This window comes from Choloepus didactylus, chromosome 7, assembly GCF_015220235.1.
Source record: "Choloepus didactylus isolate mChoDid1 chromosome 7, mChoDid1.pri, whole genome shotgun sequence".
NCBI lineage: Eukaryota > Metazoa > Chordata > Mammalia > Pilosa > Megalonychidae > Choloepus > Choloepus didactylus.
In genome coordinates, this window is record NC_051313.1 from 5,019,587 (window position 1) to 5,044,921 (window position 25,335).

Below are 25,335 nucleotides of genomic sequence, written 5' to 3' on the forward strand. Positions count from 1 at the left end.
TTATGGACACCCTGTCTAGTGAATATTTGCACTTCTAATTTATCGGTAGTGTTTTCCCCAACCTGGATGGTTACATTGTTATTAGTAGTTCTATGTTGATGTTTTGTCTTAGAGGAGATTGTAAGCTCACTGAGAGCAGGGACCATCTCATATCTTATTTCTGCAAACTCTCCTTGCAGTGGAAGGACGGACGGTGCAGGGGGCCCTGGGCTGGAGAGAGAGGAGCACACAGCAGGTGCCTGAGACCCCTGCTCCAGACCCTGCTTTCTACGAGGTGGTGGTTAATGCGTAGATAGTGTTAGGACGTCCGAATGTGGAGAAAAGCTGCTCTGATCTGTGCTGGAGAGCCTCGGGCAGAGGGCATGTCTGTCTGTCTCCCCACTGTGTGACACACGCAGGTGCTCCATAGTGTTCGGTAAAGAGGGTGCCAGCCCCCACGTGTCGGTGTTTCACGAGCCTCCGCCAAAGTCCTCGTGAGTCCTTCGTAGATAGCTTAATGAGCTACTCTTTGTTGTAGTTACTAGGGCCGCTGGAGCAAAGTCGCACAATCTGGGTGGTGTGAAGTGACAGAGACGTGCTGTCTCACAGTTCTGGAGCCTGGGGGTCCAAGCGGATGTCTCGGCAGGGCCCTCCGAGCCCTGTGGCGGTGGTGGTGGGGTTTCCCTTCCTTCTGTCTCGGCTTCTGGTGTTTGCCACTGTCCTGGGCTTTCTTTGACTTGTGGACGTTTCATGCCGTCTCTGCGTCCATCTTCACCTGGCTTCTCCCTGTGTCTACCTGTGTGTCTTCCCTCTTCTTTCCAGGACACCAGGTGGGCTGCATTAGGACCCCCTCCTGTGCAACCTGCTCTTAATCTCACTCGTGCCATCAGCAATGACACTATTTCCAGGTAATGTCACGTGAGAATATGGACCATCTCATATCTTATTTCTTCAGCTTGTCTATTTTGGGAGATACAGTTCAGCTCATGATACGTGAATAGTCTGAAGAGCTCTGGGGTTCCTAAATGTGAGCCCAAAAATTCACGAGAGGGCAGAGCTGGGTCAGCAGAGCCAGGTTTCTAAGATCTTCTCTGAAAACTCTTCCTAACTGGTATCTGTTTTCTGCATAAGCTCCTTCCCTAGAAGAAAAGTGGAAGATCAGGTCTCCCTGTAGAACCACACCCTAACGGGTAGGGGCTCAGGACGGCAGGTGGAGACAGACCCCTGCCCCTGCCCCTCTCTCAGCTCAAGAGAAGGGCCGGCTCCCTGGAAAAGGCCTGGCTCTTGCCCTGTGCTCTGCCCTGCTTGGAGGGGAGCGGGAATGTCAGGGATGGGGGCAGTTAGCGGGCACCTTGGAAGGGGCGTGGGCCCCGCTTGGCCTCCTTCAAAGGCTGAGCCTCTGAGCTCACCGTGCTGGCTCAGTCCTCTGCCTCGGGGCTTCTCTGCCAAGCTAGGGACTGACCCTCCCTCTGCGTAGGCCACCCCATTTCTTAAAAGGATGTGAGCCTCGCCCTTCCCCTGCTGGCCATCTGTAAAAACTGGGGCCTCCATGTTTCACTGAGAAGCCAGGGGGTCATACTCCAACACTGATAGGTAGGATGACTTTTTTATTTAATTTAGTTTTATTGAGATGTATTCACATACCAGTCATCCAAAGTGTCCAATCAGTTGTTCACAGTACCATGCGCATTCATCACAATTAATTTTTGAACATTTTCATTACCACAAAAATAAATACAAGAATAAGAATGAAAATTAAAGTAAAAAAGAATACCCCAAACATCCCATCCTCCCATCCCTCCCTATTATTCATTTACTTTTTGTCCCCATTTTTCTACTCATCTGTCTGTACACTCTATGAAGGGAGTGTGAGTCACAAGGTTTTCACAATCACACAGTCACACAGTGTAATCTATGTAGTTACACAATCATCTTCAAGAATCAAGGCTACTGGGTTGCAGTTTGATAGTTTCAGGTATTTCCTTCTAGCTGTCTCAATACACTAAATACTAAAAAGGGATATCTATATAACACATAAGAAAAACCTCTAGAATGTCCTCTCAACACCATTTAAAATCTCTCAGCCACTGAAACTTCATTTTGTTTCATTTCTCTTCTACTTCTTGGTCAAGAAATATTTCTCAATCCATTGATGCTGGGTCCAGGTTTATCCCAAGGAGTCATGTTCCACCTTGCCAGGGGGATTTGCACTCCTGGGAGTCATGTCCCATGTAGGGGGGAGGGCAGTGAGTTCACCTGCAGAATTGGCTTAGAGAGAGAGGCCACATCTGAGCAACAAAAGAGGTAGAACAACTTTTAACGTCTTTCTTTGGCCAGTATCTCACCCAAAGCTCAGCCGAGAGAAAGATGTCGTCCCTTGTTCCTCTAGGCTGTCGCAGCTCAGGACCCCGATGGTGCGTTTGGCCAGCACATGCGGTTTCTTCTTCACTTGGGTTGGTGTGAAGGCGCGAGGATGGCTCTGTTGGCTGCTGGCTGTGCCCTCCCCACACCGCCCCATGCATCTGCCCTCCTCCTGGGGCCTGAAGGGCCTGCGTGGTGGAGCTTGACATTCTAGCATCGACCCTAGTTCTGGGTAGGGTCAGGATGGCGTGGACCCCACTGCTGTCCGCGCCTTCCCCAGCCCTGCCTTCATGGGGCAGCAAACCTGCCTGCGTCCTGGGGAGATTTTATCTGGAGTCAAGCAGGCTTGGCCATGCCACGGGTGGTGCTCATTTATAATTGTGCACAAGCGCTTAGAGCTCTTTGTTTAAGCTCTGAACAGATCCTTCCAGTTACAAACTATACACGTTTGGCCTTGCACTCCTACGTGCAATTAAAGTCTGAAGCAGAGTTCATTGCACCATATCATAAACTGGATGGCAAACGTCCTGAGGTAATGAAGGACTGGGAAATTAGGAGGAGGCAGCTTTTGATATTTATGTTTAAGGGCTCCTTCAGCTTAGAAGTGGAAACTCTTATGAGTTCAACAAGGTATGTATGAAAAACGGGGGCATTTAGTCCTTTCCCTGTGCTTCCAGCTGCCATCCCTGAGGGGTCAGGAGCCGCCATGGTGAAGTCTGGAACTTGGGAGGGGAAGGGGCCGTTCACCCTCCCCCCCCGCCCTAATTTCATTCTCACCAGGGGGCACAGGAACCCACTGAGTTCATTTCAGTAGATGAGGAGGGTCCACTCCTCTTTGTCTGGAGTTGCTTGTGTGTGTGTGTATGTGTGTGGAGCAGGTGTGTATATGCATGTGCTTGTGTGTGTGTGTGTGTGTGTTTATACATCTGTGTGTAAACGTGTGTGTGTACATGTACACATAGCTGCATGTGTGTGCGTCTGGATGTTTTTGGCTCTGGTGTTGGTCCCAGCTCTGAGAGACCTGGAGGGCGGATGTTTCCGTTAGCCCCGAGTCTTTGTGCCCAGGTGGCACAGGTAACGTCCTCTAACCCTTTTCTTCCGCTGATGATGTGTCTTGCCTGAACAGCTGTCATTATCTCACTGGCATCTGTGAAACTGATGTCATTTCTTTTCTAACCTATATTCAGGCAAGTAGCAGAAATCACCCCATTTTGAGAGCGTGTGTGGTGAAGCAAGCCCCAGTGGGTGCAGCAGCCCCGGGCTGGGGCCCGGACGGTGGGGCGGCAGCTCCCGGGCTCCTGACAGCGGCGCTTCATGCCCAAGCTGAGCTCACGTTCACACTTGGTAGATTTCGTTTAGTAGGAATTCAACAACTTGTCATCTCCCCTGGTCCAGGGTAAAATTTTATCAAGTACTTTGCACACTACAGAGCCTTTGAAAAGCTACACGCTCGTTCTTGGTGACTTAGTGACTTCATTTAAAACAACAGTTTTGTATCTTTTTCATTTGTGAGTGTGATCAGTATATAAACTGGTACTAAAGCTCCAAAAGCAGAGTTTCCGGTGTAAGGTCTAGCTCGGCCACAGGAACTGGGTGGGCTCTTACTGTCAGTGTTACAGAAGGCGGAATTCCGAGGCCACTCCGCAGCCAGTGAGTCCGGGTGTCCTCCTCCCGCTCCGTGGGCTTCTCTGGCCCCTGTTCTCTGCCCACGGCTCTCCCCGGATGACATCGTCCCTTACTAGGGGCAGTTCCTTTCTGGGAACTTTGGATTTTGCTTATGATCGTTTTCTTTCTTTCTTTCTTTCTTTCTTTCTTTTTTCTTTTTCCTTTTCTTTTTCTTTTTCTTTTTTTCTTTTTTCTTTTTTGGTGACTGAGGTTTTTATCTTTAAACTGTGTTCACGGGTGCAGGAACTGGAAGGCAAGTGATGGTTTGTCAAGTGCAGGAATTAGACCCCGAGCATGCGTTCTGGGTGACCCTTGTCCCCTGTCCCCCCGGCCCTGCGTGACCAGGGCCCAGCTGCACAACCGGGGGCAGCGCCTGCGCTCCCCGGACAAGGGCGACAGAGTCTGGCTGGAGGCACCAAACCCACGTCCTCTTGTCCTGTTCCCCCTGTGCTCTTGGCTGGACAGGTTTCCCGGCCCCTCAGCAGTGAGACAAGGCGTGTGGGCAAGTCCTGGGGACAGGATGTGAGTGCAAGCGCCGCGGTGGCCCTCGAGGCCTCACCCCACACCCCCATACTGACTTCCATGCCAGCCTGCCAATGATCCTCCACGCCAACCCTCCACACTGACCCTCTACACCGACCTTCCACGCTGACCCTCCACGCTGACCTGCTGACCCTCCACGCTGACCCTCCATGCCGACCCTCCACGTTGACCCTCCACGCTGACCTGCTGACCCTCCACGCCGACCCTCCACACTGACCCTCCATGCCAGCCTTCCATGCTGACCCTCCACGCTGACCCTCTACACCGACCTTCCATGCTGACCCTCCACGCTGACCCTCCATGCTGACCTGCTGACCCTCCACGCTGACCCTCCACGCCAACCTTCCACGCTGACCCTCCACGCTGACCTGCTGACCCTCCACGCTGACCCTCCACGCTGACCTGCTGACCCTCCACGCCGACCCTCCATGCTGACCTGCTGACCCTCCATGCTGACCCTCCATGCCAACCTTCCATGCTGACCCTCCATGCTGACCTGCTGACCCTCCACACTGACCTTCTGACCCTCCATGCTGATCTGCTGACCCTCCACGCTGACCCTCCACGCTGACCCTCTACACCGACCTTCCATGCTGACCCTCCACGCTGACCCTCCATGCTGACCCGCTGAGCCCTGTGGTGGATGTCTGTCCCGTGGGGTCACAGAAGAGGACTTGGGAAAAGCCAGTTGGGGAAAGGTAGAAGGGATATTCTTAGACTTAAACATGAATAGGATTAAACTAGCTGAGTCCTGAGATCCAAGAAAGGGTCAAAACCCCAAGTTCAAATCTGAGTCTGACACAGAAGGCCTGTGATGGGGACATCTGCAGCTGTGTGATGAGAATGGGGCATAGATTTAACATCCAGACCTTACAGTGACCTGGTGGTTTCCATTTTAGTATTGTTTTCATATGCAGAGATTCATTTAGTTCTCCATGTGTGACTTACCCCAGGATTGACAATCAGTGGAGATGTGTGGGGCTCTCTCCCCTGTCCCTGGCATTTACCATCCCTGTGGTCTCTGACCTTCTGGAACCTTGCCAACTGTAGAAGTGCCATGTTTCAGTGTCGCAGTGGGAATGTGGTGGAATTCGGTGCTGTCCAGTCCCTGGGACTTGCTGCAGCCCAGGGCACCTTCCGCACCGAGCTGGGACCTCTCACCCACGCTGCCCTCCCGGGTGCTCCTTCTTCCCACTTGCTTGGGCACCGGCCGCTGTGGGACCCCTTCCTGGGTGAGACCCGGGGCAGCCCTCACCCTCCGATCTGTGGACAGATCCGGAACAGGAAGGGGGGCACCTGAGCCGCTGCAGCTGCCTCCTGGTGCTGATCCCTGGTTTTGTGCCGTACAGCGGGGAGACCCCCGGGACTCGGTCTGCTCAAAACAGGATTCTACGTAATTCCCGCGACGTCACCAGCCTTGGTCATCCCTGCACTCTTTACCCCTTACCTGCAGAAAGCAGCAAAGGAGAAAACTCTGTTCCCTCTGAACCTTGTCCAGTAGAGCTCACCACCTTGCTGGGCCGTGTCGATTGCCGGGCCACAAGGCTCTCTCCAGCTGGGAGAGGGGAGCCGGCTCATGCGTTTTTGAGCCCTCCTCCTCCAAAGTCTCCCCAGTTCTTCCTTTTCTTCTTTTGCTTATCTTACCCCCCCCCCCCCCAGTGTTAAAAGGAAGCCATTTCTAAGATTTTATCTTCTGGTTTTAAATCAACATGTCTCTCAGTAAATTTAAAGCTTGCTCATTGAATGGATACTTACCATTAGAAAATAAAATAAATTTTCGTACATGATTTTACTCATCACAATCAGTCATGCATTCCTGGGATATATATAAAAATGAAGGCCCAATAGAAATGGAGGTGATTAGCTTGGAAAGGAATCAGGTACTTTAAATAGAAGCATAAATCAAGCGAGGATGCCACCTGGCAGTTAGAGAGTCCCAGGTTATTAATCTCAAATTCTGCACTTGGCAGAGCAGAGGCAGAGGTGCGTAATAAGTGCTAATAATGACTAATGTCATACCGAGGATGTTAATTGAATGTTGAACAGTAACTAAAAATTGCAGTAATGGAGACACATTTTAGAAGCTGGATGTGGCAACGCTCACTCTCTCAGGTCTAATAAACAAGTCCTCAGATATTTGTGAGTAAGACACTTCTTTCACACCTATCGAATGCAAATACCTGTGTTTTTGTGCTGTCACCCAGCCATGCTGCAGCCCAGACGCTAAGCCCGACATACAGGGAAAATAGTTGCTGCGCACTCTAATTTCTAGGAAAGTTTTTGGGCAAAAATAAGGTTTTCAAAGTACCAGGGGGAAATAGCCTGAGCAATTTGACCCTGGTTTGAAGAGAACCTGAAATTTACTGGCATTCTGTGGATTTTCATTCGCACGTGGGTGAGGTCAAGTTCAAACTCAGTGGACGTTAGTTAGATGCGGGGTCACTGTCTTGGCCGCAGGGCTGGGGTCTCGTCCCTCGCTGGCCGGCAGGGGGACCGTCGGCCCACCGGCTGGCTCTCGGTCCGGCGGTGTCCCTGCCTCGGTGGCACCACTCACCACTCTGTCACCAGAACTGTCCTGAGAGTTTCGGGTTGTGTTCAGGAAGGTCACTGACAGAGCACGCACCTCGGCGCCTTCCTGACGTTTGGAGAACGTGCTTCAGCAGGTGGACACTTCTGAAGGCATTTGTTGATTTTGAAGCCACCCACAAGTGACCGGAAACTCACTGATTTTTAGTCATCCTATAGGGGCAGAGGAAACAGTGAATGGCGCCGTGGACATAAATTCTTCTGAGGAAAGGCGATCCCCAGGCTCACCCCGCTTTCCTCGGGGTTTCAGCCCCTTGAGGAGAAGGCTCTTCCCGATGCCGATGAGCCCCTCGGCCGCGTCTGTCCCTCAATGTCCTCAGGGGGCCCCGTGGGCCAGGCGAGCTCTCCGGGAGGCACTGAGGGCCGGGAGGTGCTTTCCTGCTCGAAAGCCAAGAAACGAGTCACATTTCATGACCAGTCCTCTGTCAGATACAAAAACAACCCAAATCTTACATCGGTGTTCTGTTTAGTAGGTTTTCCTTTATGAAATGCCATAAAAACAGCTCACTCATTAAAATACTTTCATGCTTTGCGATACCTGCACTAAGAGACAAAAGCAACTGGCATAAACACACGTATTCACACGTGCTTGTGCTCAGGCAAAATCAAGTCAGATCACTATTTTTGACCTATAAGACATAGTTGTTATTTTTGTAGCTCACATAATAAAAGTCAAGTACCTACTTTTGCAAATGTAATATTTGCTTGTTTTACAGTGGCTGGAAATTTAGCTCTGCCAGGACGAAGTCGTAATGCGCAGTTCGTTTGGGTATTTACAAGTGGCAGTCGTCGTCCCGAATGGTTTGCAGGGGGCCTCCCATTTAATATGGCACGAGGACAGTTCCACCCAGCTTTGTAGCGAGGGGACAGATGTTTGGAGGGTGAGTCATTTAGCCAAGGTCTTGAAGCTGGTGAGCAGTGGTTAGGATGGACACCTGGTTTCGACTTGACCCCAAGTTCCACACTCTCCGTCACCCTGACACTGTCATCAGGGGTCACCCTCAAACCTGAGGCTCAGGAGCAGACTTGCTTCTCACCGTGAGGGAGCAGGCTTGGTGGATACACACCCCCCAAGTGGAAGACTGTGCAGCCTGGCTGTGCTTCGCTTCATGCCTTCCTGAGGCGCGGGCCTGGGGTGCCTCCACCTTCTGGATGGGGGTCTCAGACTTCCTTCTCTTCATGGCTGGGTGGTGCTGCATTGCATCCCCTGCGTGGCCAGTCGCCTTCTGTTTTTCCACTCACCTGCAGCAGACCCTCGGCCGCTTCCACCTTTCAGTTCTTGTGAGTGACGCTGCCGTGGACATCGGTGCTCGGTGCCCGGTGGAATCCCTGCTTCCAGGGTGTTTGGGTGTGTTCCCTGGGGTGGACTGGCCAGGTCATTTGTAGCTTGTGTTTAACTTCCTGAGGAACCCCCAGGAAATGCTCAGGATGGAAACCTTCCTTCATCTGTGACAGGCACGAGCTCTGGTTACCAGAATCGCTAATGATCACCCACCCGGACATGGAATCCCTACTTGGGGTCAGGGGGGAGGGTCTCCCAGCTGTGCCTCTGACGCCCTTTGGGCCCATGGAGCACACACGCACATGGGGAAACGCCGTTCCAGAAGAAAACCCCTGTGCTCACTGCTTTGGTGGCCATGTCTCTAACCCGTGTCCGTATTAACTCAAGGTCCTAATCACTGTCTCCTGGAGGAAAGTATTTCAGATTTATTATTTCTGTTGAGTTGCAAGTATTTTCTTTGTTCTGTGCAGGAAAGGGTTGTGAAAAAATTTAGAATTAAATATTTTAATTTGTTTGGATTTCACTTGTATATATCAGGTTTAATTAATTCCCGAAGAAATAAAAATGTTTCCCCTCCAGAATGTTTAAGTGCATCTACAGTATTTTGCAATCTGACTCCATTTTGTATCTCATAGAAATCAAACCCAGTGGCAATGGAGTCACTTCCAATTTTCTTTGAGATGTTTTGGTCGAAGAAAATAAGCTAACAATAATATGAAAACCTCCCATTTATGGCAAGGCCTTGGTCAGGCGGCACTATTTATAAACGCTTTCCATATGATGCTGGTGTATTTTTAGATTCTGGGTGCTATGTCCATGTTGCTTCCTCTCTCCTGCTTTTTTTATGCCCCAGGAGTTCCCCCCTCTGCCCCCCCGTCTCCTTCGGAGAGAAGAAAGGGGATCTATTTTCTGAAACAAGCCCTGGTTGCCGGTGATTAAGCGAGCTTCCTGCAGGCTTGCTTGCTGCCCTGTTTCTGCCCTGCTGTTCCTGGACCTGTGGTTTCTGAGCACTGGGTTTTGTTGTGAACATGCTGGCAGGGAGGTCCTGGTTCTGTGGGACAGTCCAGAGAGCCTGGTCCAGAAGGCAGAGGCACCCAGGGCCACTGGCCATGGCTCAGGATGGAGCCTATGACTTTGAGGCTAGAGCCCATGACCTCGAGGATGGAGCCCGTGACCTCGAGGATGGAGCCCATGACCTTGAGAACGGAGCCCGTGACCTCGAGAACGGAGCCCATGGCCCAAAGATGGAGCCCTTGGCCCGAGGATGGAGCCCTTGACCTTGAGGAGGGAACCCGTGACCTTGAGGATAGAGCCCGTGACCTCGAGGATGGAGCCTGTGACCTCAAGGTTGGAGACTATGACCTTGAGGTCAGAGCCTATGACCTCAAGGATGGAGCCCGCGACCTTGAAGACGGAGCCTGGGACCTCAAGGATGGAGCCCCTGACCTTGAGGACGGAGTCCTGTCCCCTTTAGGCACAAGATGTCACTCAGCCACAGTGAAAATGCAGGGGGTTTTAAGGATGTCGGTGACCCCCCCCCCATTATCTGGCTCCCCGGAGTCCCCGGCCCCTGCTGTGGGGCAGGTGGACACAGCTGGACTGCACCCTTTGAGCTGCCTGCTGGGGACCCGTGGAGCCCACACCCCTCCCCACCCCCCGGCCTCCTCGGTGGACACCCACGGGCTGGGTGCTGAAGGGAGTCCCATCACCTGGGTAAAGTGGCTGGCAGGGGCGGCAGGAGGGACCTCGGCTGGCCTCGACGACCCCTCAAGTGGCTGCGCGGAGGGGTCGTGTGAACCTCTGCAGCTGGCTGCTTGTCGCGGGAGCGAGCTGGGGGCCCCGGCCAACGGGGGCCTTCCTCAGGGCCCGGGCCTCTGCGGGTCTCCTCTGTCAGTCTCTCCAGCAGCGTAACCGTGACGCGGAACTCTCTCCTTCAGTAGCAGCAGCAGTGGCATCTGCTCTCGCAATTTAAATCTCACAGCCACTCCCATGTATTTCATCTCAGTGTTGGCGTTTTGCAGATGAGGAAACCCAAGCTCAGAGCAAGTAAAGGATTCACCCGACATCGATCCATGGCAGAGCAGATTTGAAACCTGTGTCTCCCAGCCATGAGTCCCAACCATGTCCACCTAGCACTGGCTTAGGCTGCGTGTGGCTTCCTGGGGCCTCCTTGTGCTGATTGTGGGATCTCTGACAAACTCTTAATCCTTCAAGTCTCAGTTTCTTCATTTCCAATCATCTTCTTCTTCCGTTAGGATACCATGAGGCTGAAATGATAAGCTTTGAAAATTAAAATAATGTGCATACAAGGCTTTATTATAACATGGCCTTCTCTGTGTTGTAGAACAAGTTATCGATTAAAAGAAGAATTATCATCTACTTGTTCAAATAATTTATACCCACGTAAAACTCAAAACACAGATGCTGCAAGAAAATTAATTCTGGCACCTTCTCTCTTGCAGACCCTAAATGAAATCAGAACAAGCCTGATAGAAATTTGACAATATGAAAACACATTTAATTTTGTAATCTTCTGTGTTTTCATTTGCTTATTTAATTTTGCTGATTTTTCTCTTTTGTTTGTTTTGGTGAGAATCTGTGCTAAGGAAGAATTATTTCTAAGGTTTTTTAAAGCAAACTACTTTCCCTTTGGTGACACATAAGAGAGAATGAAAATGAGACTCCAAATGACATCAGTAAATGTGGAGCCACTGACTCGTGCATGAATTGAGACCTTTTGTGGACCTGAAGATTTTGGCAAATAGTTTTAAAAGTGGAAACAAAAGCATTATTTTTATGATTTACCTATTTTTTTCAAGGTGAATTGTTTCTGATTGCACTGTTTAAATTGTGTTCTCCAAATTATTTATGTGGGTGTGAAGAACAAAGTAATAAAGTCAATGTCCCCATATGGGAATTGGTCAATGTTGACCAAACCCCAAATTGTGACATTCCAAACCCGTACTCCCTAGCTTACGAATTTATTTGACACCAAAGATCGCCTTAATTGCATATATCCAGCTAATGGAGATCTGCAATCAGTGGTTTTCAGGCTCCTTAAATCCTCCTTTAAAATCTCAGTGGTACTTAGCGTAGCACTTTCACCTAGCAGGGCACCCACAAAACAGAGCTTCATTTGAGACTTGAAATGCTTTCTGAGCAAATGGATTCAAAACTTGTTTGAGTATGTTTCCAAATCTGATTTTATACCCCATGGATGTTCAGCAAACATGAACCACTCATCCAACCCTGTTCACGCACTGCCCAGGATGCAAGTTCTCCACAGCCAAGAGGACGCCAGATGTGTTGCCTTGTCTGCTTCTGAGCTCTGACAGGGGCTGGAAGTTTGACCGTGTCTCAAAGATAGTATGACTTGACCATATTACTTCCATATTGTTCATATGCAGTGCCTTAGCAAAGGAAAAAATAATTAGTGCTTCTACTGAGTTGTGCTATATATGCTTTCTCCGTTGTGTTTACGAAACCCTGGGGGAAAAGTCATGGATTTCAGATGTTTCCACATTCCTTTTTTATACCTGCAACTGATTAGTTTTCACAGATGTACTGCTCAGACACTACTGGAACACACAAATAGATTCAATTCTGCAAATGTTCCCTAGCTATTCTTATGATGGCTTTTGTAATAGTCTGTTATTGTGCAGGTTGTGTGTGTGTGTGTGTGTGTGTGTGTTGGTAAGTGTGAACATGAGACCATAGAAACACAGGTAGAAATAGTATTTGAGGCTAGAAATGAGGTTACTGACCAAAATACACGTCAAGAAAGTGTAGATAATTCCTAGAGGAAAGAACGCCTTTAGACCTTAGCTTTCGCCAACAGAGAGAGACGCATGATCGGCTCAAACTGTTGTGTCTGTCAGACTGGTTCCCAGTACAAATATAATTCTTCCTGATAGTGAGAACGGGTACCTACCTTGCTCCCATGTGTCTCTGTCTTGGTTTCCCAGGGCTGAATAGCAAACACTGGGTGGTTTGAAACTACAGCAATTTGTTGTCCCACATTCTGGAGGCTCGAGTCCAAAATCCAGGTGTTGGCAGAGCTGGGCTCCGATACCTTTCTTGCCTCCTCCACTTCTGGTGGTTCCCGGGGATCCTTGGCGCTCCTTGTGGGTGGCCCTCCAGCCCCTGGCTCCTGCCCCACGGCCTGCTGCCCAGGTCCCCAGTGCGTGTCCAGGCTTCGTCCTCTCTCAGGACAGCGGTCCTCTTGGATTCAGTCCAGTAGGGAGGACTCTGCCTCAGCCGAGCTCTTTCCATCCACAAGGGCCCTGTTTCCAAAGGAGGCCACGTGGCTTTCTGGGGGACCCAGTTCCACCCACCAACATCTTCATTTTAAATGGACAATTATTAGCTTGTAAACCCCATAGCTCCTTTTTAACTGCCGAAGAAGCTAGAATAGATACCTTGCCTAGCCCTTCATAGCAAGCAATGAACATTTTTGTAATGATTGAATTGGGGAAAAAAGTGGCATAAAATTATTGTGATGGTTAGGTTCATGTGTCACCTTGGCCAGGTGATAGTACCCAGCTGTCTGGTCAAGCAAGCACTGGCCTAACAATTGCTGTGAGGACGTTTGAGGCTGGTTAATAAGCCAACAGGCTGGTTTATTAAATCATCAGTCAATTGACTGCAGCTGTGACTGATGATTCACCAAAGGGCGTGCCTTCCACAATGAGAGAATGCAAGGGGCTGGATTTGATCCAGTTAATCAGTTGAAGACTTATAAGCAAGACAGACAGAGGACCTTCACTTCTTCTTCGGCTGCCCAGTGAAGCGTTTCCTCAGGAGTTCGTCGAAGTTGCCAGTTTGTTTCCTGAGGAGTTCATCGGACATCTTCCTTGGAGTTGACAGTTTGCTGACGGCTCTACAGAATTTGGACTCGTGCATACCCACAGTTGCGTGAGTCACTTTTAGAAATTTTATAGTCAGAGACACCTCTCATTGATTCTGTTTCCCTAGAGAACCTGAACTAATAACAATTATCATCAGTTTCCTTTGATATATTATTGATTAAAACACTGTCAAAAATCTGATCAATCACCAATGACACTTTAAAAGTGGATATTCAGACAATCAACAAATATTTCCAAGTGCCTAAAGAGTGAAGCTCAGCATGACCGTTGGCATGTTCTACTCCAGGTAGTTACATAGAATTATGAGGTTGGATATTTTAAATTAATCCTTCCTCTTCCTCACAGGATTCCCCCTTGATTCCATATCTACCAGGCCGGACACCCTGGTTACAACAACCATGAATGGGAGGAATTATTGTTTCCATTTTATGTGTGAGGAAAGAAGGTTCGGGAAGATTACTAAATATTGGCACTAGCATAGCGTATGGGTTTCCTGGCTCAAAATCCGGTATTCTTTTCATTGCACCTTCTGCACCCCAGTAATTTTTTGTATTTTCATAAAAATGTTTAATCAGTTGTGAGAAGATTTAAAGTGGAGGAACACAAACAGGCACTCCTCTCTCTCTGAGTGATGGTTTCCACCCCGACTATGGGCATAGGCTGAACCAGGGTGGGCTGGAGGGACCCTGTGTCCTCGAGGCAGTGGGCTCTCCCTCCAGGCCGGCTCCACGCCTGGCACCGTGGGGAACGGGGGTCAGCCAGGCCCAGGCTGGGCCTCCGAGGGCAGGGCAAAACCGTGGTGATAACACAGGGACACATGAACACGCGCCATGTGCCACTCACTGCGTGTGCTCTGCACTCAGTTCCTCACCACACTGATTTCTCACGAGCACTCGAGGCAGGTGGGTGTGTTGGATGCTATACGTGGCTTCACACTAGGAGTCCATGGCCACGTGGCTGCTCTGTGCTGACCTGGGATTTGAACCCAGGCAGTTGGATGCCCAAGCCCAGCTCTTAACCGCAGAGCCATTGGGTGCTTCCCGTGAGCACAGGGACAGGCTCTCAGCAGGCACCTGGATTCCCAGACTGCAAGGGAGGGAATTCACCGACGACCACGGGGGATGACGAGCTCACCTCGAGGGCCGGCATATGGGCAAGCTTGGCTCGGTCTAGAGCCTCGTGCAGCGATGGGCAGAAGCTGCTGCTGAGGTGCCCACATGGGCTTCAGGTTCTGTTCCAGGAGCCTCCTGCCCCCTGAAGCCCCCCGGCCTTCGACAGCCTTCACGTGTGGACTTGGCCTGAGCAGACACAGAAGCAGCCTCGAGTCACTCAGGTCTTTGGCGATTGCAGTAAGCACTCCCGTCAGTGAGGAGGCAGGAAAAAAGGAGAAATTGGAGAGACCAAGTTAAATTAATATTTCATTGTCTATATCTTGGGGAAAGAGGTTTAAGTCTAAATCATCATCACTCTATTTAGTTCCTGTACTGTGACGGGATACTTCACAAGAGATAACAAGCTTGGTGTCTTATACTTATGATTTAGTCAAATAGATATTTCTGTAGTCTTGCTTTTTCTTTCTAAATTTCCAATATAACTGATCTAACTTCTGCACCACTCAGAATTTGCAAGAGAATCTTGCCTTGTGTTTGATGCCTGGGAAGGCGCCTGGGTTTCTAAGGTGAAGCCTGTCTTGGGGTTTGAGGGTGCTCAGCTTTCCTGACATCAAATGGGTTCTAGGCTTTGGTTTCCTCTGTCACTGGACGTGTTGGTTGACTCGCCAAGGGCCCTACCTCCCCCAGGGCTCAGGGTTCATGAGGCGCTTTCTTAGTCATCAAGCAGGAAGAGTTTCTCCCCCAGGGGCTGCATGGGGTGCACAGTCATCTGTTGGCTCATTCATTCATTCACTCGCATTCACTTATTCATCCAGTGATCCACGCACAGGAGCCCATCCAGCTCCTGCGGCGTGGTCACGTGCTTCAGTGCGCTCTGTATGCAGGGGATGCCCGTAGCTAATGCAATCAGGTAATGGACCAGTGTTCCAGATACCCACTAATAATTCATACTTCTAAAACTCCATCACTTTTCAAGTTAGTAGAGGCCAGTTTTCACATTTACCACTGCACTTTTAATGAAAGAGTCAGAAAACAGTTTATAGAGTTGGGTTTTTTTTTTCTTAAATCACTTATTCATAGATAGTGTCTTACAGTTCATTGTCTTCAGAATTTTATTGAAAAATAAAGTATAATTTTTAGGATGTATTGCTAAATTATTTGGATATATCTGTTAAGTTAGATAAAATTGGCATATATTTTGATGCAAAATACTCTTTTAAAATGGCCTAATAAGAAATCGTGTTCTTCCCAAGACTGTAAAAGGCATTACTCACTCAGGGCAAATGGCTGTTTAAACTCACCAAGGCCCTGCAACCCCTCTGCTTCCCTCACCCTAGCAGACAGCCTGGCTCCCCACTTTTCTGAGCAGATAAGAACAATTGAATGGAACCCCCCAGTGTCTCTTCTATCTAAAAGGTTATCTTGCTTCATTATTTCTTCCTTCCCTCCAGTCTAAAGCAGAAAAGTTTCCATTCTTTTTTCTGAAATAAATACCTGTAGCTATGATTTTGAGCTCTCTTTTCTTTCCCACCTTTCCAAGAGTTTATTTCATTAATTATCTTATTGTTTCTACCTTTTCCCCATTAGCTTCAAGTCACCTGGTCTTAAAACAAAATTCCCCTCAATCTTGATTCTTTTTCAAACTGCACATTTACAGAAGTTCATCCAAAAGAGGACGGAAAGAGATGGGGTATCAGCTTGAGCTTGCTAAGGCATCCCTGGGCTTGTGCGACACTGCTCAGAACCTCCAGTGGCTCCTGCTGCCTAGCAAATAAAGTCCCTTCACCATCTGCCACCACCTTCGCCACCTGCCATCGCCTTCCGTCTCAGCCCTAACATCCCGATCACACTCACTGTCTCCCCAGCATCCCTTGCCCTTCTCTGCTCCAAAGTGTGCGCACATCCAGTGCCTGTCTCTGCACCTCCACCTGCCAAATCCTAGCCTTAGTCAAGTCTAAGATGCTGTTTCTTGCACGTGGCGTTCCCCAGCAGTCCCTTGTTCCTGCACTTCATAATGCCTCATTAGGCCTCCGCTGCTGTCACAGCTTCTCGTTTGTGTGTCTTTCTTATGCACCAGACTGCACGCTCTTTGAAGGCAGGGGTCTTGTCTTATTTATCTTTGAATTCCACATGTGTACATTATTCTCGATTTATCCTCTGAAAGTGTATGATTGAATTATTTGAATTATACTGTAGTGTTTTTTTGGTAAATGAGACAATGACACCTGGATTCAAACCCAGATAAATATGGAATTTACATCCCAATAATATTTTATGTCATTGTTTTAGTGTATGTGTGAAGTTTGGAAAAAATGTTATTTGGATCGAGTGAATGGGCCAGTAGATGGGATTCTGGAATCGCCTGGGAGATTTTTCCCACTAGGATCTTATAAACACCTGCTTGAAATATTCAAGTATTTTTCTAACCTTACACTTTGTAGGCAACTGACGAATTCCAAGATGAGGCTGAAAATGTAAGTGGTGCTCAGCATTTGTTGGAGTACCTGGGAGCCTCTGAACAGTCAGCTCAGCACCTGCTTGACCTGTTCCCCTGCCTGGTTTCGCCTGGCTGGTCTCGACCTCTGACAGTGACTGGTGTTCAGGGCATTTGCGGGGATCTGCTCTCATCCCCACATCCCAGGACTCTCGGGGCTGCTTGCTTGCCCAGCTCGCCTCACAGACCCGGGATGGTGTGAAGTCAACTCCTGCCCTGGGGCTGATGGAGACCTTATGCTTCTACCTTGGCATACTGGGCAGCCTCGGCCTGGGCCAGTTCCTCCACCTCTGGGAGAAGCTTCTAGAGAGAAGCAACTGATGCTTCCAGCTGCTCCGTTCTCAGACGTGGAGGGGGCCCCTTGTTTAGGGTATACAGTAGCTGCGGGCCCTGTGCAATGTCTTGCTGAGTGGTCTTTACGGCGTGTGCGCCTAGTGTAGGAGACTGAAGATGATTTTTCCATCGCATCTGAGAATCGGTTGTAGCAAAAAATATGGGATCCATTCCAAGTTCCAGGCTGTGCTTCTGTAGCATTTCCTAGTACTGCCGCTGGTGTGAGTGGCTTCTCCCTAAGAGACGGTTTTTCCTTCTGGTGAAGGCAGCCTGTGCTAAGGATGCTTCTGGATATACACAGATCTTAGGATTTGATTTCTCCTCTCTCTTTGCTTACGTAATCTAGAGTTGACATTGGCTTTCCATATTCTTGTCTTCGCACTTCCAGGAGTGGAAGGAAAATTAGAGAATTAAGATGGTATTGATATAATCCTGCTAGGACTGGCTCCAAATAGGCCTACTTTGGTTTTATCCCCATTCTTCCAAATATTTAGTTATGGAGACATACTTAAGATGGCTTGGCAAAAAGTAGTTATTTACCTACCATGACAGCATTAAGGCATAGAAAAGAAGGCATTGAAGGGAAAGAAAACTGGGAAGATGTGTCACAAATGTTTTAGAAAAAAGATGTTAGTTATATAAACGGCCCAATTAGCTTGCCTTTCTGCAAAAACAGCACGGGTTATACCATGGGCCGGGCAAGCCTGGCCTCTGGAATGGAACCCGTAGCTCCTTTGGGGAAACAACGGTATTTAAGAGCCAAGCGACTGCCAATGACATTCATTTGGGAAAAATTAATTTTTGATTGTGTTTATTTTCATTTTCTATAAAAATTGTTAGCCAATTCAACACAGCATTAGTTTTTAGCTATTGTTCTTCTCTGTTTCTTTTATTGATTAAGTTTAAAATTGGTTCACAAATATATCTTGTTCATTCAAAGTTAAATGTCATTTATATTTCACTTTTCATTCCTTTACTCATTCAATCAGTTTCTGCAGTGGCACCAGGCTAACACACTTCCAATAGGAGGAAGTAATAAAGATAGTGGAGAAAACATTGACTTAAGAGTTTGAAGACCTCAGCCACAGCTCAGTCATCTTCATTAGCTGTGGGTCCTCAAGCAATTCTTCTGACTTCTGTGGTTCTCTGGTTCTTCATCTGTTACTCGGTTGATGGATTCAGTGACCTCAATTCTTTAGCAGTACTGAGAATTTAACAAGTTCAAAAGTTACATGGTGAGAGAAGTTTATAGTTGTATATTTGCTCCTAAAACATGTTAGTCAGATGTATGACTTATTTGATGTCAAATACGTGGTAGAGAAAATTAACGTCGGTTATAACTCTGACCTTGGAAAATCTGGTCATCTGAATGATGACGTGTTTAGAGACCCACATGGGGGAAAGTCCATCTTGCCCACACCAGGCAATCATCACTGAGATGCAACATTGTGGCCAGAGGGTATTGTATGTCCTGAATCATCAAAGAAAGATTAAACTATGATCAGCATTCTGTAATTGACTCAAGGAGAAGACTGGTGTACTTCAGAAAATAATCACTAGCAGATGTTAAAACCAAAATAATTTTCTCTGTGGTCTTTACCTAACCATGAGGTTGCATTAATTACAACACATTCCTTAAGCATCCTGTGCACCAAAACTCACCACCCTAAAATGAAGTATATAAAACTTTAGAGGAACTGGGATGGTGGAGTCTTGTATGTTTATTTCATCTGACAAACATACTCATCTCTAAATCTAACATTGAGAATTGGGTACTTTCGCATATTAACATACAACATTTTCTTGAAAACATTGCCTCTTGTAAGCATTTCCTAGTTCTCTCTATAAAACTGGTCCCTCCTTCTTTTGTGGTTCCCTGTGTTGTGTTTATATTTATGTCAGAGCCCCTCCAGGCACTGAGTGCTGGGAATACAGTGCTGTCTTTACTTTTTTTTGTATTTTATAACCATAGCCCATTTTCTGGCACATGTGGGCTTTCATTAAAAGCCCCAACGTGTCATAAAATGGTCTGAAACCCTAGTTATGCAGGATGAAGTTACAACCATGAATCCACGTGTGCCTGCTTTTTTTTTAAAAGTAGTTTTAATTTGTACCGCATTTTGTTTCCTGTCTTTTCTGTGCCCCAGCCCTGACCCCCTACCCAGAAGCAGCGATGGACCAAAGGCAGTTCTGGGGTCATTTTACTGACGGTTTCTAGAACCAGACCTCCCACAAAACTGCCAAGTAGCCTAACTTTGGCGCCGTTTACCCCAGCCTCCTCTCATGTAGCTTCTTGACTTCTCAAACCTTTCTACATGGGCCTCCCACTAATCAACTGTCATGTTCCAAAATTGCCACTTGTTTCCTCTCACCTCTATTTTTTTAACCTTTTTCTTTCCCGTTACATTCCAAACCCAGCCCAATCCTTCTTTCATGTTGAAGCTGTTTTTGAAGCTTTAAGCCTAGTGTCATGGCGCTCCAAGTGTTTGCGTCTCTCTGTGTCATGTGTGTATGAGGTATGTGGTGTGTGTGTGTGTGCACATGTACATGGCATGTGTGTGATGTGGTGTTTGGTGTGTTGCTGTGTGTATGCGTGTGGTATGTGTATGTTCTGTGCACATATGTGGTGTGTGTATGTGGTGTGGGATATGTGTGTGTGGTGTGCAGTGTGCATATATATGCGGTATGTGTCTATGTGTGTGCATATGTATGTGTTGTGTGTGAGGTGTTTGTTCATGTGTGTGTGGTGGGTGTGTTTGTGTGCACATGTATGTGGTGTGTGCGCGCGCACATGTATGTGGCATGTGTGTGCAATGTGGTGTTTGGAGTGTTTTGTGTGCCTGTGTGCACATGTGTGTGGTGTGTGTGTGTGGTGTGGCGTGTGCACCCTCCCAGGCCATGCCTGCTTTCCCCCCTACCCCACCCTCCTCTGACGGGCTGCTCCGACACTCCAGGCAGGAACAGTGCGGCCTGTTCAGAGCCAGCTTGTTGGTTTCGTTTTTGTTTTTCGTGGAGGAAAATGTGCCCTTCTGGAAAACCTGCGCAGTGCCCTTCCAATCGCCTTCCCCCATCCGCAGCCACCGCTGCCACTCTGTCGTCTCCCACGACCCTTCTCCTCATTCTCGTAGTGACAAGTATGGGGTCAGATCTTGCTCCCAGGTCCTATTTGCAAAATTTCCATAGAGTTAATGCAAGTAATTACTGTTTTTAATTGCGACCACTCTCTTCTAGAGTGTGACTGATTTATCATGTCAATTCTGCTGCTCGAATTATGACCTATGGTTATTGAAACTCAGAAAACACAGAAGTGATGGGGGTACTTCTATCTGCAGAGCGGAGCACCAGTGGAAACTTGCCTCCTGCAAGATGCTTCCAAGCGGCATCTTCAAGAAAGGCCAAGACTTGTTTCAAAGTCATGTTGGAGAGTAGAGACTGGAAATAATAAAGAATCTCCCCAAAAAGGGATACTTTTAAAAACTGTCTATCATCATCTATCTTTAATTAGCCCAATCAACCCCTAGTTACCTTAGTGATAATAGCCTTTAAGCATCCAAGAATAAATATCTAATGCCAGAGATATTTTTTAAGAGTAGAAAGGCCAAAAAAACCACTGGGATAGAAACAATTATACTCAAAACTTCCCAACTATTTGTTGGAAATAAGAGATAGGGGATAAGACAGTAAATTGGTCTGTACTTTGTTAATAAAATAAAGTGAAATATAATTTTCACCTCATAATTAGGAATAGATTTTAAATGACCTGGGGATATTTAACAAGATCTGTTGCCACTATTTTTGGAAAACTTGTAAGTTTTATGAAATATGAAGGTTCCATTTGCATGGTGATTTCTTGTGAATCTATAAACCTAAAAGGAGACTTAAAGAAATGAAAATCTCTCCTCTTTCTTTTATTCCACTGTTTAAATAGTGTGCTTTGTGAAGTGTTGATTTCTGGGGAACATAAGCGTGAGTTGTTTTGCTACATTTGCTGTTTGAGAAAAGGTTTTTCTTTTATTTTGACGGAAAACTCTGTTAAAAATGGTGCAGAAATACTTTTCTGAGATGGTTTCCTCCGTGTCTTTATTTTAATAGTAACAATGGTTACCTCCCTTTTAGAAGCCATTACTGATTCCAATTTGTAACAAAATGATTTGCAAAACTGCTGAAATGTGTGTCATAACGTTCTTGTTGAGTATCTTCTGGATCTTTGCTTGATCACACTAATTATCTGGAAGTTTCTCCAAGGTAAAATACAAGTACAGCTTCGTCATCACTACTTTTTTGTCCTTCAGGGGCAAACCAAACATTGAGAGGTCATGAATTATAAATCATGCAACAGAACCAATTTCCAGAACCTCTTATTAGGGGTGAAAATTCCAGATACAGAATTGTGTCATGAGATGTGTATGTCCCGTTTCCAGGAGCCATACTCCCAGAAGGAAGTTGGGAAAGCAGCCCCAGAACTGGGAACCACGCCCGGCCAGGGCTGGGCTCTGGGGCACTGAGGCCGCTGGTGGGAAGGGTATTTCTGGCTGTGAGATGGCAGGTGCCCGACGGCTGCAGCACAAGCTTGAGTGTGTCACTGCCCGTCCCAACCAGTGAAGAATTGAGCTCTCCTTTGACTCTCCTGCTTCTTGGTTCAGTGATGATGGGACTGTCAATCACAGACAGCCTCTGACTGCTGCAAGTTACTGCTCCCCACAGCAGCTCATCCATAGAAGCTTGGCCCAATTATGTCTTGGGTGAATTTTGCTCAAAGTACGAAACAGAGCTCAGTGCTTCATCTTATTTCTCATGGAGGGATGCCATGCTTTTCTTTAGCTTAGGTCTTGTTGTCAAGTTACAGGTGTACAGGTATGTGTGTGTGTGTTTTAAGCATTTTTACCTGATTGGATTTTCCCTAAAGAGATGATACTTGCACTTGTTGAACACACAAATATGACCTCTGATCTTACAGAGCATGTGTGAATTTCCTCAGGACGCCGTCACCCATCCTTCAGCTTTTCATCAGTCATGCTCTAGAAAGGGCATGGATGAAAGTTTGATTTGGGAATAGAGCTTGTCAGGGGTCACCCGAATGCCAGCAAATGGTTGTTGGTTCAAGGCAAGAAGAGCAGAGTTCAAGGAGAAAATAAATCTAGCCCTCGTGTAATAACTCGCCTTTTGCATCAGGCGCATCTTATCAGGCCACCCACACTCCTCTGGCTGCTGACGTGGTGCTTGCTTCAATGGTAGAAGCTATTTTTGCATCTTTTGTGTCTTTTGAGGAACCGAGTGGGCTCCTTGCTTATAATGATTCATGTCTCAAAGTGCCCAGGGTGTCTGGAAATGTTACTGTGGCATGTGCAGAAAGGAGAGGAAACTGAAGCCAAGTCCTTCTCCGAAGCGTTTTGAGCGCTCACAGGAAGTGGTCCTGGAGAAAGCCTTGTCTTCCACACTCTCGGGCCTTCCTGGGAAGCTTTGGTAACAGTGTCTGGAAAAATGAGCAACGGTTTTTAAAAATAGCAAGTTACAATAGCCAGCGATGGGTCGTGGAGTAATATTTTTATATGGGTCTTTTTTTCTTGGAGATTGATTAATCCATGGGAGAAGTCATTTGTAGGATCTTTCATGAATTTCTTGGGATCATACTTGGATAAATATTAATTCAAAGTATGAGAATGTCCCTTTCTTCATTGCTTACTAGATTTTCAGAAGTTTCAGGGATTTGCTTTGGTTTGGGTTTTTATTTTAGGAATTAATTTCTAGCATAAAACATAACCTTGCTGAAATAAATTAGCCACTGAAAATCATTTGCTATGAGGCTGTCTGAGACTTCGTCCTGTGGAGTTTAGTTGCTGATGCACTAAAAGAAGTTTTGTGGACTCTCAGCTCAGGGGCTCAGGGGCTCCAACAGTGTAATTTGTAGTTTCAGTACATTGTTTTCACTCTGGCCTTGTTTTTGTGGTTGCCTTTGCTTTTTTGCAGTTACAAGCAATTCCCAGTTAATAAATGTATTTATTCAAAATATTTAAAGTATGTTAAAGGAAAGGGTATTTTTTTTCTTTTAAAAAAGGAAAAGATATCTTGAGGTATTCCAGATTTTCTTTCCTGAAGGAGGGTAATTTCTGTGGGTTATAGAATAATCCTGCCTATTAAATTCATTGTAAGTATCTTATCTTTTAAATCTTCTTGTTTGTCTTTTAGAGTCCCAGAAGTTGTGTGTGAGTTCCTGTGGGGAGAAAAGGTATCTTGGAAAGCAAGGACAGCATGATGCAGTTTTTTGATATGAGGATAACAGGTCAATAAGTACAACTTACTATTATTTTCCTCTGCTACTTGTACATTTAACTTGGAATATAGTTTTTGCCTGCTATGCACCCATATGCAGAACTGGCTTTTTCATCATATCTGTGAGGAAACAATGTATATTCTATTTAGAAGAAATATATTATGAAGGTTTTGTTTTGTTTTGTTTTGCTTTTCATAATAGACCAGTTTTAATTATAGTCTCTTCAATTGTACTCTCATTTAAGAGAATTTCTTTCTGGCAAGTTAATTTCAATGTGAAATTCCACTTAGTAAATCCTAATAACTTTTGCTATATAAGGGGAAAATAGTCAACTAGAAAAGTGAAGTCACAATAATTATGGTAAAAGTGGCATCCTAGAGTCAAAATAAGTCATAGATGCCTTGACTAAATATGCAAACTATTCAAATATCTGTAATGATGTCTACATCGTAGCCAAAATAGAAAAATACAGCTTGTTTTTTCATTTGGTTTTAAATATCAAATTAGATTTTGATGTAGGCAATCAATGTGATTTTTTTCTTTTCTCTTGAAGTTCTCTAAATTATTTAGCAAGGCTTTGTAAAATATTTGGTTTTCTCATGTTGGAGACTTGCTCATTTCAGGGAGCACTGAGATTGTTTTGGGAAGTTTCACTAATAAAAGAAGCATTTATAATGAGTCTGGCTCTTAGGAAGGTGCATTTTTCTGATCACCCTGTGAAATAAATCTGTGTTCAGTTGGACTCTGCACCAATCTCGCTTTTTGGCAGGTCCTGATTTTCCTCATCCAGCGTTCCCGTGCGTACTCTGAGCTCTGGGGGCCTGAGTGCTAAAGAGTTGGAGCTCAGAACCACTCGTACTTGCCCCAAAGCGTTTTATAATAGATTGTGACATTTCAAAAGCAGATATAAGGAAATCACCTCTTAAATTTTTGTTCAATAATCACTATCATAAGGCCTACATATTTCGTGTATGGGTGCAATACTACCAAATCTGCAAAGAAAAAAATACCTCCCATCCATTTCACTTTTTTATAAAGATTTTGGTGCCTAAAATTTTGAAAGTAGAGAAGCAGTGTTTGTTGCCCACCATTTTATCCCACTGTCGTTTAGGATGTCATCATTTAATGCTCACTTGACTTTGGTCACCACTCAAGAAACGATTAATTTTCTGAGCGAAGGTTTTTCCAAGATAGTGTTTTTCTAGCAAAAGATCCCGATTGCCATCCCAGGACACTGTCGCCCTGCTTTCCTCGGTGAGCAGGCCCGCTGGCCGCCGGCTCCGCAGCTCTCCGGGTCTCCGCGGGCGGCTGTTTCTGCGCATTTCCTTTCCGGCCAGACCTCTTCGATGGGCTGGTAGAGGGCAGCCAAAGGACAAGGAAATCCCAGATGTCGCTGCTCCTCTTCTTTGCCAAAGAGCCACGTAGCGTGAACGCCTCTCTTGACACCATCCTTCTGGAAAACGGGGTGACCTGCCAGGCAAGCCCACCTCTGCAGCCCCTGGGACCGTGGGCTCCAGCCCCACCACAGGAAACCGCAAAGTCACATCCACTGGGTTTTCTCATCCAGGAAAATACCCTCCTCCTTCGGTAGCACTCAGAACCATTGGGGAAAATTCTAAATGTGAACGTGAGACTACGTTTGGGTGCCAGACACGACTTTTTGGTTACCATCAAAAGAAATCGCATTGGATAAAATCATAACTAGATGTTTTCTTTTCATAGGAGAATTGCTCTACTATTGCATTTTTTCACATATCAATTGATTGGGAACGCTGTGGAATTTACTTTTAACCTACGATTAGAGAATGTGAAGAATGGGCTGACTCTACGTGATCATGGGG

General features: G+C 46.7%; 1 protein-coding gene across 6 annotated transcripts in view; it reads left to right on the top strand.

Moving 5' to 3' along the window:
* The window catches only part of HIVEP2 (HIVEP zinc finger 2), a 195,206-nt gene that overhangs the window by 139,571 nt on the left and 30,300 nt on the right, over window positions 1-25,335 (top strand). For 5 of the 6 annotated variants that reach the window (XM_037842122.1, XM_037842124.1, XM_037842126.1 and 2 more), the window contains exon 3: window positions 23,410-23,503. The exons of the other annotated variant lie outside the window; for it this stretch is intronic. The gene's annotated coding sequence lies outside the window, so the exon portion shown is untranslated. The remainder of the gene's footprint in view (window positions 1-23,409; window positions 23,504-25,335) is intronic. 6 annotated transcript variants of the gene reach the window in all.